Raw genomic sequence first — 13,280 nt, forward strand, 5'->3', positions numbered from 1 at the left:
TGACTGTTGGTATGATGTTCTTTTTATGAAATGCTCTGTGTTGGTTTTACACCAGATGTAACGGGACACACAACTTCCAAAAAGTTCAACTTTTGTCTCATCAGTCCACAGAATATTTGCCCAAAAGTTTTGGGGATTATCAAAATATTTTTTGGCAAATGTGAGATGAGCCTTTGTGTTCTTTTTGGTCAGCAATGGCTTTTTCCTTGGAACTCTCCCATGGATGCTGTTTTTGCCCAGTCTCTTTCTTATTGTTTAATCAAGAACACTGACCTTAATTGAGGCAAGTGAGGCCTGCAGTTCTTTAGATGTTGTTCTGGGTTCTTTTATAACCTCCTGGATGAGTCGGCGTTGCGCTCTTGGAGTAATTTTGGTAGTAATGTCTATGGAGCGAATTTTGTGCCAACATTCATCAAACAAATCCAGTGTTTTGCAAATAAACACAATCTGCTTTGCAAAGAAAAACTCGACTTTCAAACAAACGCAAAGTGATTTGCAAATAGAAAGGTCTATTTGAGAGAAAATGCAGAGGTATGGACAAATATATGTATTGTGTGTTACAACTGTGAGACTCATTTGCCTTTTTATAAGGAAAGGTGGCTTGATTTTCTCACAAATGCGTGCAGGCTGATTTTCTCACACGTGCAATTGAGCAACTTTCTTTTCCAAAAACAGCAGATGGCGCTGTCTGTCAATTTACGCTAGTCTCCCGAGACCGCTATCCACTATACATTTGCATTTTAGTATTACAATATATTGTGACATGATATATTGTTATACCCCTGCATTGTTTTGAATGTTGAACAATTGTATCAATAGATGTATATTCTATATCCCGCGATCCAACAGAGGATAAGAGGTACAGAGAATGGAGAATCAAGCCAAGTTTCCTCATAAAAAGGCAAAGGAGTCTCACAGTTGTAACACGCAATACATATATTTGTCCATACCTCTGCATTTTCTCTCAAATAGAGTTTTCTATTTGCAAATCACTTTGCGTTTGTTTGAAAGGTCGAGTTTTTCTTTGCAAAGCAGATTGTGTTTATTTGCAAAACACTGGATTTGTTTGATGAATATTGGCACAAATTTCGCTCCATAAATGTCCCACTCCTGGGAAGGTTCACCACTCTTCCAAGTTTTCTCCATTTGTGGATAATGGGTCTAACCGTGGTTAGCTGGAACCCCAAAGTCTTAGAAATGGCATTATAACCCTTTCCAGAGTGATATATGTCAATTATTTTGTTTCTCATCTGTTCCTGAATTTCTCTAGATTGCGGCATGATGTGCTGCTCTTTAAGCATGCTTTACTTTGTCAGACAGTTTCTATTTAAGTGATTTCTTGGTTCAACAGGCCAGGCAGTAATCAGCCTTGGGTTTGGCCTTTTTTTTTTTTGGTTTTAAGCCATTTTTCTCTGTTACATATTTTAGTAATCATCATAAATTATATATAATTTGAAAGCTTAAAACCATCCTTTGAAAATCATTTTGAAATCAGACATTGTGTTACTGTGAAAATGGTACTTTAAAGTACCCCCTTAGTGGGCGGTGTCAAGTATCATTTTACAAAATGTATTACAGTCTTTTAGAATCAAAACTTTTTATAATCTTGACCAAATGCATATCGTCGGAAAGATCTGAGTCTCAAGATTGGTTATTTTGTGATAGAAGTAATACTCACAGAAAAATGCATAAAAAAAAAAATCTACACTCAGAAATAAAGGTACAAAAGCTATCACTGGGGCGTTACCTTTTCAAAAGTTACATGTTTGTACCTAAAGGATCCATTTTGGTAACTTAAAGGTACATATTAGTACTTAAAGTGCACATATTTGAACCTAACGGGTACAAAAGTGTACCTTTTGAAAAGGTACTGCCCCAGTGCAACCTGATCTCACAGAATTCCGTGCAATGACCACGGACTTAATTAACCCCGAATCTGTGGTGGCATCACGGAATCGCCCACAATTCCGTGATGGGCTCACAGAAGGCATCAGCCGTGGTCCATGCACGGATTCACTGGTGCAACACCAGCACTGCATCGGACCACGTAAAAAGAGTGACTCCGATGCAGTTATATTTTGTATATAAATTTATACTTTCACTGGAGTACCTGACCCCACCCCTACCCTAAACCTACCCAGTTCTGAACAATAATGATGACGTCGGCATATTGATGCTAAGGGTTTCCTATTTAAAGTGTTGAACCAGTGGATCCGTGCGTGGAGCACGGCTGTTGCCTGTCACTTACTTACATTGGTATCACTTCTGTGAGCCCATCATGGAATTTTCGGCGATTCCGTAATGCCACCACAGATTCGGGGGTTAATTAAGTCCGTGGTCATTACACGGAATTCTGTGAGATCATGTTTCCCAGTGACAGCTTTTGTACCTTTATTTGTACAAAAGTTGCCAATAAAATCCTGTAAATACCCCTAAATCCAAGATGATGTTGTATTAATTTAACAATGAAAATGCTGCAAAGAATAATTTTAACAGTAAACTGTAAAATACTGATTTAAATGCATTTTCATGAGAACTCTTAATACATTTACAAATGAATAAAAACCAAGTCAAAGATGTTGCAAATAAATATTTATTAAAACTGGCGGAAAGACATTCCAAGGCTTTTACTGGTAAAAACAGTAAACTGTCTTTCAACAGTTAAAATCTTATCATAAAAATAACATAGCATCACAAAATAACTACCTGTTATATCACAAAAATAAGCCATATTCTGAGTAGAACATTAACTTTCTATACAAAAAAAAAAAAAATACAAAAAAAATAAATAGGCCAATCAACATAATTTTTACAATTTTGGTTAAAAAAAGGATTAAAAAAAATGCTGGAATCAACATTATACCACAAATTCTGTTGTTTGAGCTCATGCTCTATTAAATTTAGAATATTCCTGCAAAAGACAATTTAATAAATACATGAAAGTGAAAAGTCCATCAACTTTCTGAGATGAGCACATGAGGGTTGTCCCTCTTCTCTGAGACCTTCCCACTTGTTTTGCCTCTATGTATCCGTCTTGTATCCAGTGAGTGTTGTGATTCCAACAAAACATCTGCGCATAAAAACAAACAGAAGCTTTAGAATAAAGTTAAGTAATGAATGAAAGTAGCTCAATAAAATAAATGTAAAAATGCCACTTATACAATACAATCAGCATTTACCAGTACTTAAACTAAATAAGTAACCTTTTTCACAAATTAAATTACTCAAGTAAAACATGTTACCTTTGAAATAATTCAAGTGTGCAAAAGATGCCTGCTCCCGAGACTCCAGACTGAAGTTGTAATAAGACTGCAAATCCAGACACAAAGTTGAGGTATGAATTCACAACCATGTGACCCTCGAATAGGCCTAGTCAAAAGCCACTGGGTGCACCTGAAATGAATAAATATAAGCAATAATGTAACCTACAATACAGTATTTCAATATAAAATGTAATCTAAAATACAAGTTTATCAAATAATTTACACCAGAATTAATAAGAATTAATACATTAAATTATAAATCAAAAAGTAAGAAGTAAAAAAATTAAAATAAGAATATGTGATGATCCAAAACAAGTTAATTGAGGAATTCCTGGAATTCTGAATGATGAAATTAATTTCTTGCAAAGAATAAAAATAAAACTCAGACTCATGGTCACTTTAGACCCATGTAGTGCATCAAAGGGTTAAAAAGGAAAATGTGAGAGGAATATCACAGGAAAAAGATGAGCTAGGCAAGAGCTAGAATCCATGTTCATATTGGAAAAGCTTTCCAGCACTGGAGAGACGGGAGAGTGGGAAGGCCTGAAAACAGACACCAAGGTTGCTTTGTTTCTGCTCAACATATAACATTGATATGCTGTTGTTGTAATATTATATTGTGTACGTTGTCTGATGCACCAGCTGTCTGTCATTGCTGTGTTGCACAGCGTTTGTGAATTTTGGGGCAGACCAGTGAAGAGAGAGGTATGTTTCTTTTGGGACTGTTGTGTTTGTTTGGATGTCGATTTCAAATATCAACAGTGTTTCTCAGAAATCACTAACTTCACCTTTAATACTATGCTGAACATTTAGATAGGCTATATCTCTATCCTGACATGTTCAAAAAAGAATGATGTTGTAGATAAGGCTGCAATTCCCGTAAACACGGCGTGTATGAGACAATTAAAGCATAGCTCATTAATCTCTACTCACATGAACTGTCTGCTCCTGCTCATTGAAGCTGATTTTACTTGATGTTCTCATCAGAGGCAGGAGGACAGACTTCTGACTGGATCCATATGGTCGGGTGGAAGGATCCTGCTCAGTGTCATCAGTGTCAACAACAGCATACAGCATATCAAGTTCCATCAACATCAAAAGGAAACATGCAGTGCGTCCTTATCATCTCACAGGATGTTCCTCTCAGTGGCTTGCTCAGGCTGGCTAAGGAATGCTTTTTAATGCTTTCATTAAAATACGGTGTTTTGATATGATCTGTGATGTCATGACTTTGTGCGTTTGTTCTTAGGCATAAAAAAAAGCATATTTCTCTTTCCTTTGCCCAACTGAAATCAAGATATTGGGAAATAGGCTAAGGCCAAGAAAACCAAGGCATTATGACCTTGTTTTATATTATGATTGAGCATTTGTTATTTATTCTAGACTCTATGTTTTACTATTCTTTTCATTCAATGTTGTGAATAGTACTGTTCTTTATTCATGCAATAAAAACCCAGCCAGTATTTCAGGTTTTATTCACAGGTGAATCAATGATCAATGTCGAATCCTGTTTAGAAATTGTGATTATTTGCATTATTGCAATATTGTTCCAACACATTAGTTCCCACTGTAGGGAATGATTTCTTGTGAGGTGGAAATTTTAATATGAAAATGTAAGATTTTTAGGAAAACTATAAACATGAAGATCCACCCCTAAATGTAACCATCACTGGTGCATAAGCAGAGTGTACGAGTAGCATACAAATAAGATTTTCTGAATTATTAAATAATCACCGATTCAAATGTACGATAATATAGAATTGCCGTGAGATTGCATTGAACCAGATAGACTAGGTTTTATTTAGCTTGGTTTGAACGATCATGACAAAATATCAGAATTGTTGACTTTTGTTTTGATTGGCATTAGATTTCTTCATTAGCAAGTGAACCTGCTCAGCTACACATAATCATGACAGTCTATTCAGACTGACTCGTTATTATTCAAATAAAGGTATCTCTAATGTTTGAATAGTTCATCTCTCTAAATCAATTGATTATATGTCTCATTATAAAGACAGTTTTTGAATCAAAAGAAATATTAAACATCTTTACTGGAAAAGTAGTTCTATGATGAAATATACCCAAGTTTTTCAACTGCCACAATGTTTCATATGGAGCGGAAATTCTCACAAAATAGCTTTCTTGTCATAAAATGACAGATTGGAATGATTCGCCACTCCAGGGAATGATTTCTGATGCTTGTGCTGGTGCACATTTCTCAGTGGGGCAAATGTACACTACTATATTTTATAACTTCATAAATTACTTTTTTTTTTTTTTAGTACATTTGGAGTTTTCTGATATTTTGCTTGGCTGTTCAGTAGTCTATCTGTCAGAGTGTGTCTTATGAATCTACATCACACTTTTCTTTAACTAGAGGCAAATCTACCACCGTTGAAAGGCTTGTTTCAGTTTGGTAGGTGCTGTTGGCATTGCTAAAGGCAAAGCTACACGTTGTTTGTGGTCAGCTCTTTCATCTTCTCTTTCAGCAGTGCTCCCTAGAAAATTGAATGCAGCAGACGTAGTTCTTTCTTTTTTCTTTCTCTCTCTCGCTTTTTTATAACTTTTTTCTGCCCTGGATCACTCAGTCTCGGTTGGAGAGTGGGATCTTTTCCCACAGTAGTAATAGTAGGACAATGGGAGCACTGTCTGCCACCAATTCTTCTGTTTCCCAGTACATTAGCAGACTAAACACTTCCCTGACCACTGTCAGAGAGGTAGTGTTTGCTTAGGAACAATGGAAGGAGACGGCAACGAGAGACATTTGTTTGCACTGTTGGTCGTCACTGGGTGACAGCTCCTGAGGGTCCTCTGGGACCGTCTGAGAGATCAGTGCCCTTTGTTTTATCCTCAGCCAATACCTCAGACTTCCATCTTGCCTGTGTAATTAGATGTCTGTTTTCTTTGTCAAAAGACTTTTTATTCTCTGATGAAAAACGAGGATAGAAAAGATTTCTTTTGTGCTACTTGTCCATTGCTATCCCAATATTTGAATATAGATTTTGGTTTAGAGGCTTCTCTCCACCACTATTTCTGAAGAAGAAAAAAAATGTTAACAAGAACATTTTATGTTTTTAATAATAATGTTTTTTTTTGTTTGTTTGTTTGTTTTGTCTAAATACTGTGCAAATCTGTCCTTGAGTATTTTAGTCATGCAGTTTCTTGAGAATTTGAAATCTTTTCCATGTGAAAAAAGGCATCATTTTATGACATAACAGTTTATTAAATAATATGAAGTAGTTTGAGTATATATAGTTTTTCACATTTTTGTTCAAATCATTTGAATTTGTCAAGTGCATAAAAGACAGATATCCATTTGATTTTTGTTTTTCTTAAACCTTTTGTTTTCTAAGGTAAGCATAAAGCGGAAAAGTCATTAAAAATATACATAATTAAAACAGAATGGTTGTACCTTTATTTCTTATTGTTGGTGTAATCAGTGATAAAAACTGTATTTTGAAAATATAAAAAGTTATAGAAAATATTATTTAATTCATTCATTCATTAACATTTTCCACTGTGGTTAAAAAAATATGTCTTAAATTGAAAACATGTCCTTTTCAGTCAGTAAGAATATCAAGTTGTTAATACATATAATCAGCTTCCTGAGAAGAAAAAATAATAATAATAATGGTTACACTTTATTTTAAGGTGTCCTTGTTACAGTGTAATTATACATTTAAGTACTGAGTAATAGTAATTAACTACATGCACTTACTATATGGTTAGGATTTGGCTTAGGGTTACTTGCATGTAATTATGCATAATTAATTGTTATTATTATAGTAAGTACATGTAATGTGTAACAAGGGCACAAAATAAAGTGTTACCAAAACACATCAAATAAATTAAAAGCCTGCATATCTGAAAAGCAGCTTTTTTGACCCATGACCCATCCAGTCCAGCACAAGCCTGTTTAAGCTTTTTCTGACCATAGTTAATTGCAACTATATTTGTTATGTTTGTATTTTCAAAATAGTTTATTAAATTTATTAAAGCCTATTTGATTTGTTTATGATAGCCAAATATCTTTTGTAATAAAGACGCTTGAGAGTTTGTTTTCCTAGAGTAATTTTTTAAATACAGCGGTTTAAACACATTATACAGTGATATTTTTGGCACTAAATCATTTAGAAATAAATCTTTCTGAATACATATCCTAAAACAATGCTGATTTTAGTGACAGTGCATCTCTACCTGCTGTTCTGAGTGCTGTTCTCACTTCAGTCTCAAAAGTTTGATCAAAATATCCAGATCTCTGATTTGCTAACTGTTGTATTGTCTGACACATTCACACATTTGTTCCATGATTGATAACACTCATATTTTAATGTTCATTCATCTCTATAATGAGTGTGTGGAGTGTCATGCTCAAGTTCCTCCATATGCAGACAGATTGAGACAGCTTCTGGTTTATTGTCGATTCAGTGAAGGGGTAATTTAGCCTTAATGATTCGTCTATAGGGGTACATAAGGGGGAGTTGAGAAACACTGGTCTGTGACATGAAAAATGATGGGAAACACAGAGTTTGAATGTTTTCTGAAGGCACTATATATATCAGGCCTAAGAGGAAGTGAGGAATTCTAGTTGAGCCTTTGCAAATTTAAATGAGCATATATCTTCACCTTTTACTTCTTTGTCTATGTCTTGATATGCTCTAGGGATCAGCTTATGACCGTGCTCCGAGAGAGGCCTGGTGTAAGGTTGTTTGAAACATGAGTCAAGCTCACTAACAAGCAAAGATCTTGGCTAAAGGTGACACTCGGCCAGAAATAATGTGGGTGTCACAGAGCCCACTAGAATCCCTTAATGAACACTGAGAATGTGTGATGGCAAGCCAATAATTATGGATTTCCAACCTCTAGTTTGACAAAAGTCATCAAACACAAAGTTCAAAGCATATTATTTATTGCCCACAGCGTGCAGGTGTCACCAAAGGATGTATATTTCTCTGAAGTAACAAGCACATCTAGAAACGTATTACACAAGAGGAGGCTACCTAAAATTAGCTCACCAGACAGTGAATTCTTTCCACCTAAACCTGTTATCTGACATTCAAACCTGGCATGACTGTAACATGCACTAAAAAAAAAAAAATATATCTATATATATATATATATACTTTGGATCAACTTCTATCAGTCTATGCTTGATTTAGTTAAAAAGCTGACTTTGATCAATCATAATGACTTTGATGCATGAGAACAAACCCCATTGTTTCTTGCAAGCAAGCATGTTTTACTGTACATGAGGTGCTCTATGTCAGTGATCAATGATTATATTAATTTATAATCAAACTTCGTTATATCTTCATTTGTGTTCTGAAGATGATTAGAAGTCTAATGGGTTTGGAACGACATTAAGGTGAGTAAATGATTACATTACTTAAATTTTTGGGTAAACTGCCCCTTTACCAATGTTTTGTGATCAAAATTATGCAGTTTATCAAGTTATTACCATTGTGATTATGCAGAATAAAAAAATAATAAAATGTCTCCTTTTATGGTTTCAAAAAAGACTTTGTCTACGTACTGCTGCTCTCCTACACATTTCTCCAGGTGTGTGTGTGCTCACTACTCACTGCTGTGCGTGTGCGCTTGAATTGGTTAAATGCAGAGCACAAATTCCAAGTATGGGTTACCATACTTATCCACACATCACTTCACTTCATTAAATTCCCCAGGATACTGTAATAGCCTTGGACCCTTTCTTCCAGGAAAGGTATAAGGAGAAATTTAGCAGAATGTTCTGGCTGCTCTTTTCCATATGAATGTAAATGAAGCTGCTGAGCTTTACAAAACAGGTCATAAAAGCATTTTAAGTATTATTTGCACTTCAACTGGTATGTAGTGTTCAGTTACGAGATGTGAGAACAAGAGGTGGGTAGAGTACCCAAAAACTGTACTCAAGTAAAAGTAATAGTCTGAATAGTTACTTGAGTAAGAGTAAAAAAGTATCGGATAATAAAACTACTCAAGTAGTTAGTTACTTTGGATCATATACTGTATATCTATAGTCTATTTTTATATAGATAAGATCTATGTGTAGTATATATATATATATATATATACACACACACACACTGCCGTTCAAAAGATTTTTAATGTTTTTTAATGTTTTTTTTTTTTGGTGATGCACATCAGAATTTTCATCAGCTTTTACACCAGTCTTCAGTGTCCCACAATCCTTCAGAAATCATTCCAATATGTTGATTTATTATCAGTGCTGTTCTTTTTAGCTTTCTATTCATCAAAGAATCCTGAACAAAATGTCACAGGTTCCAAAAAATATTAAGCATCAAAACGGTTTCCAACACTGGTAATAAATCAATAGCCTATATTAGAATGATTTCTGAAGGATCATTTGACTCTGAAAACTGGAGTTACTCTGATGAAAATTCTGATTTGCATCACTGAATTAAATTATATTTTAAAGTATATTAATTATGTATTATATATATATAACCTCTGACACGGAGAAGAGTGAAAACTCCTCACATGACCGCTACCGAACATTTGAACATAACGAAACAAATGTGTATAGACGGATCCTCTTCCGTCTGTTCTGCAAAATGTAAACTAATGTATATTTCTGCAAGTGTAAATAGTGTGAAAATATCAGTATTAATTATGTCTAGGCAATCCTCCTGGAACAGGTCGCGCGCCGCTGCGCAGAGCTAACGCAGGTTTGGCGGGTGTTCATTTCATACTCTGTGACAGCTTATTTAATGTATAAGGTACAACAAACTGGTAATGTCATAGTGGTATCGTGTAGGCCTACTGTAATCGAATGTAGCCTATCTATACCTGTAGAACCGTAGACAGCACACGCGGTGTTCATCTAATAAAGATCTTCATAGCGAACAATAGCCTTTGAAGATTTGCTTTCAATTGACTGTAGATCCAAAGCCACGTCTTCAATGCTCTTGATGTTACAACTCTGAGTGAGAACCGCTTCAGACGACTCAGCGCGTGCGGCAGGGAACTGAACGAATCATTCAAACTGATTTGCGAACCAATTCACCGGTTTGCCAACTGATTTGATCAAGCCTTTGAACAGAATTGACTCAAAAGAATGAATCATTCACGAATGGGCACCGCTCATTGCCCAGAGAAAAGTAGATGGCGTGTTTGGAATAAATTGAAGCATTTTTAACTTGTATTGCATTAAGATAAAGTAAAGAGAGGAGCGTCGACACAAGAACAAAGTAAAAGTACTGTTTTTTCACTAAAAATTTACTTGAGTAAAAGTACCCATCTTTAAATATACTCTAAAAGTATTAGTTACCCCAACAATTTACTCAAGTAAATGTAACGAAGTAAATGTAACTCGTTACTACCCACCTCTGGTGAGAACCCATGGCGTCTTGACGTCAGAACTTCAGGCCTTCACGCATATTTGAACACACTGAAAATTAATTAGATCTGAGTGCCGAAGATTTCCAGTAATTGGTAGGTTCAACACGCAAAGCTATTGTATGGCTTGGAATATAGCCTATTAGACATGCTTTATCATGCTTATTTGAATATCTCCATTTGTGTTTCTTGAAAGAAAAAAAAAAGACAATTTTGCTTAAACTGCAGTGGGTTTAAATTCGGCTCAGTGCTTGCATTAATCTGGGCTGTATATTAAATTAGTATGAGAAAGTATTTTTACTGCCAACAAATGACACATTTCACATTTAAGTACCTATTCTGTGTCATCTGAAAATAAGGGCCTGGCAATGGCAATGCCAACATGTCTTTCAACAGAAGTGCTCACATACTCTCTACTGCTTTATAGGGTATGACGCTCTTGCTTTAGATGAGGTCCACTGCTTCCTCCTGTCACATCTGCTCAAACTAGGACAGGACTATTTGCAAAGCCGCTGTAACAAGCACTTGATGATGTGTACATCCCTCTGCCTCTCAACAGAGCCTCGCTGGTTGACCCTGAACCTCCCAACATGCATTGTTAAATGCTGTTATGAGCTGTGTGTCCTTGGGGACAGTACTGAGAGAGATCTGTGGAGCTGGAAGTCGCAGTTATCACATAGACTTATATCTTTGATCTGGAAACATGCTTGATGAGGAATGCAGGTGCAAATTAATTGTCATAGAAATTTAAAAGGAATATGAGAGCACAGCATGTTACAACTCATTTGACTTGGAATCCAGAGACTGACAGTACAAATTATGTAGACACGTATTTGATGTTAAAAAACGAAAATAAAATAAAATAAAAACGTATACACCTACAGGAAAGAACAGCATGCATGATACTGTAGATGTCCACTCAATCAGATTAAAAAAAAAAAAAAGACATGGCATGGAAAAATTATGTTTCATTATACATTATACATAAAACAGCTTGATCCCTTATGGTGGACAACATGTTGAGAGAATGAGTAAACAAAAACCTCATTCATTCATGCCAATAGGTTTCAGTATAAATGTCATATAGGTTGTTTATGAAGACAAATACATTTAAAATAACTAACTGATGTGTGTAGCTTTTTTAATGTTAAACTATAATATAAATAAGCCATTTGTATTCCCTCAAAAAGTGTAAAGTGGCACTGTGGTCCTATCAACCAATGGCATACATATCGGAACAAGATTGTTTTTTTTTTTTTGCTTTTTTTTTTGCTTTTTTTTTTGCTTCTGTATTATAAATTGAGCAGGTTCACCTCATGCAGGCCCCCATGTTGAGATCACATGATTACCTATCTTACATGTATTTTGGTAGAAAACCATAAAGTGTAATATATTTTATATATGACCATGTGTATTTGGTAAAATGTTTGCAACTGCTTCTGTCACTTAATTAGAAGCACCACAATTAAACTGTTTTTTTTGTTTGTTTTTTTGTCACATGGATACTTTTTAAAGTTTATTTTAAAGTGCAAAGTATTATATATAAACTAGAAAAATATAAATCCTGTACACTATTCAAGTTTACATTTCCACAAAATATATTTTAATGAGCAACATTGTGGTCAATTGATCTTCCTCAGGCTCCAAAGTGCAAAGTATTGAAAATCCAAATGTATAAATAAAGCTCTGTAAAACCTTGCATTTTTACAACACTGTGTGTGCATTTGGGTAATTAAAAGTTCTTCACACACTTGCTGTTTTCATGCCCTATTGAACACTTACAAATACAGGAAATATGGCATGTAGGTAGTCAAGTGGTCAGTGCAAACAGTTGAGGTTGTTGAGAACTCAAATCTTTTGCATGATTCTGCATCCACGCCACTGGGTGTCAGTATGAGTATAAGGTGACTGTCATATCACCCAATGGAACATGAACAAAACAAAACAAAAAAAATGCAGTCAAAAAATGCAGATTGCTTCTTTTTTTATTGATTATTATTATCATTATTATTATGTGAAAATTGTATGAATATGAATATGAATGAATGTAAAAAGTCTAATTCAAATATCATGTTTAATTCATGCCATTTCTTAGTAATTATTTGAGACATTTACTAGCCATTTTTGAGTGAAAACTGTTTCAAAATAAATCCTACACCAAACATTTTTTCAGTGTGCATGTTGACTCAAACAAATATTCTTTGATCATTATTCCTCCACTAACAATGTTAAACTTGGCACTATATGCATATGGGCAGGTAATTGTTGTGGCATCTGCCAAATCTAAATGAGTCCCTCAAACTGCCAGATGGCCAGGTGAAGCATGCGTGCTCTAGAGAACGTACAGGCTTTACAGCACTCCAGACCACACTCGTCGTGGCATATATTATAATGATTTTAGGCTTGTATGTGGCTACATAACCACAGAAACCCAAGTGAATCAACAGTTTTTTGTGTTGATATTTCTTCCAGAGGCAGTTTGTAACCCAACAGTGAGTGTTGCAAATGAGTATAGATAATGCTTACACTGTGCCCACTTTGGCACTGACTAGCGCTGTTGTAGATGACTCTATTTCACAAAAACATTACTTACAGCTGACTGAGGCATCTCTAGCAGGACAGGAATATGATGCTCATTCCCATGCGGACCAGCAAAAGCTT

The sequence above is a fragment of the Onychostoma macrolepis genome, chromosome 02, assembly GCF_012432095.1.
Source record: "Onychostoma macrolepis isolate SWU-2019 chromosome 02, ASM1243209v1, whole genome shotgun sequence".
Classification (NCBI taxonomy): Eukaryota; Metazoa; Chordata; class Actinopteri; order Cypriniformes; family Cyprinidae; genus Onychostoma; species Onychostoma macrolepis.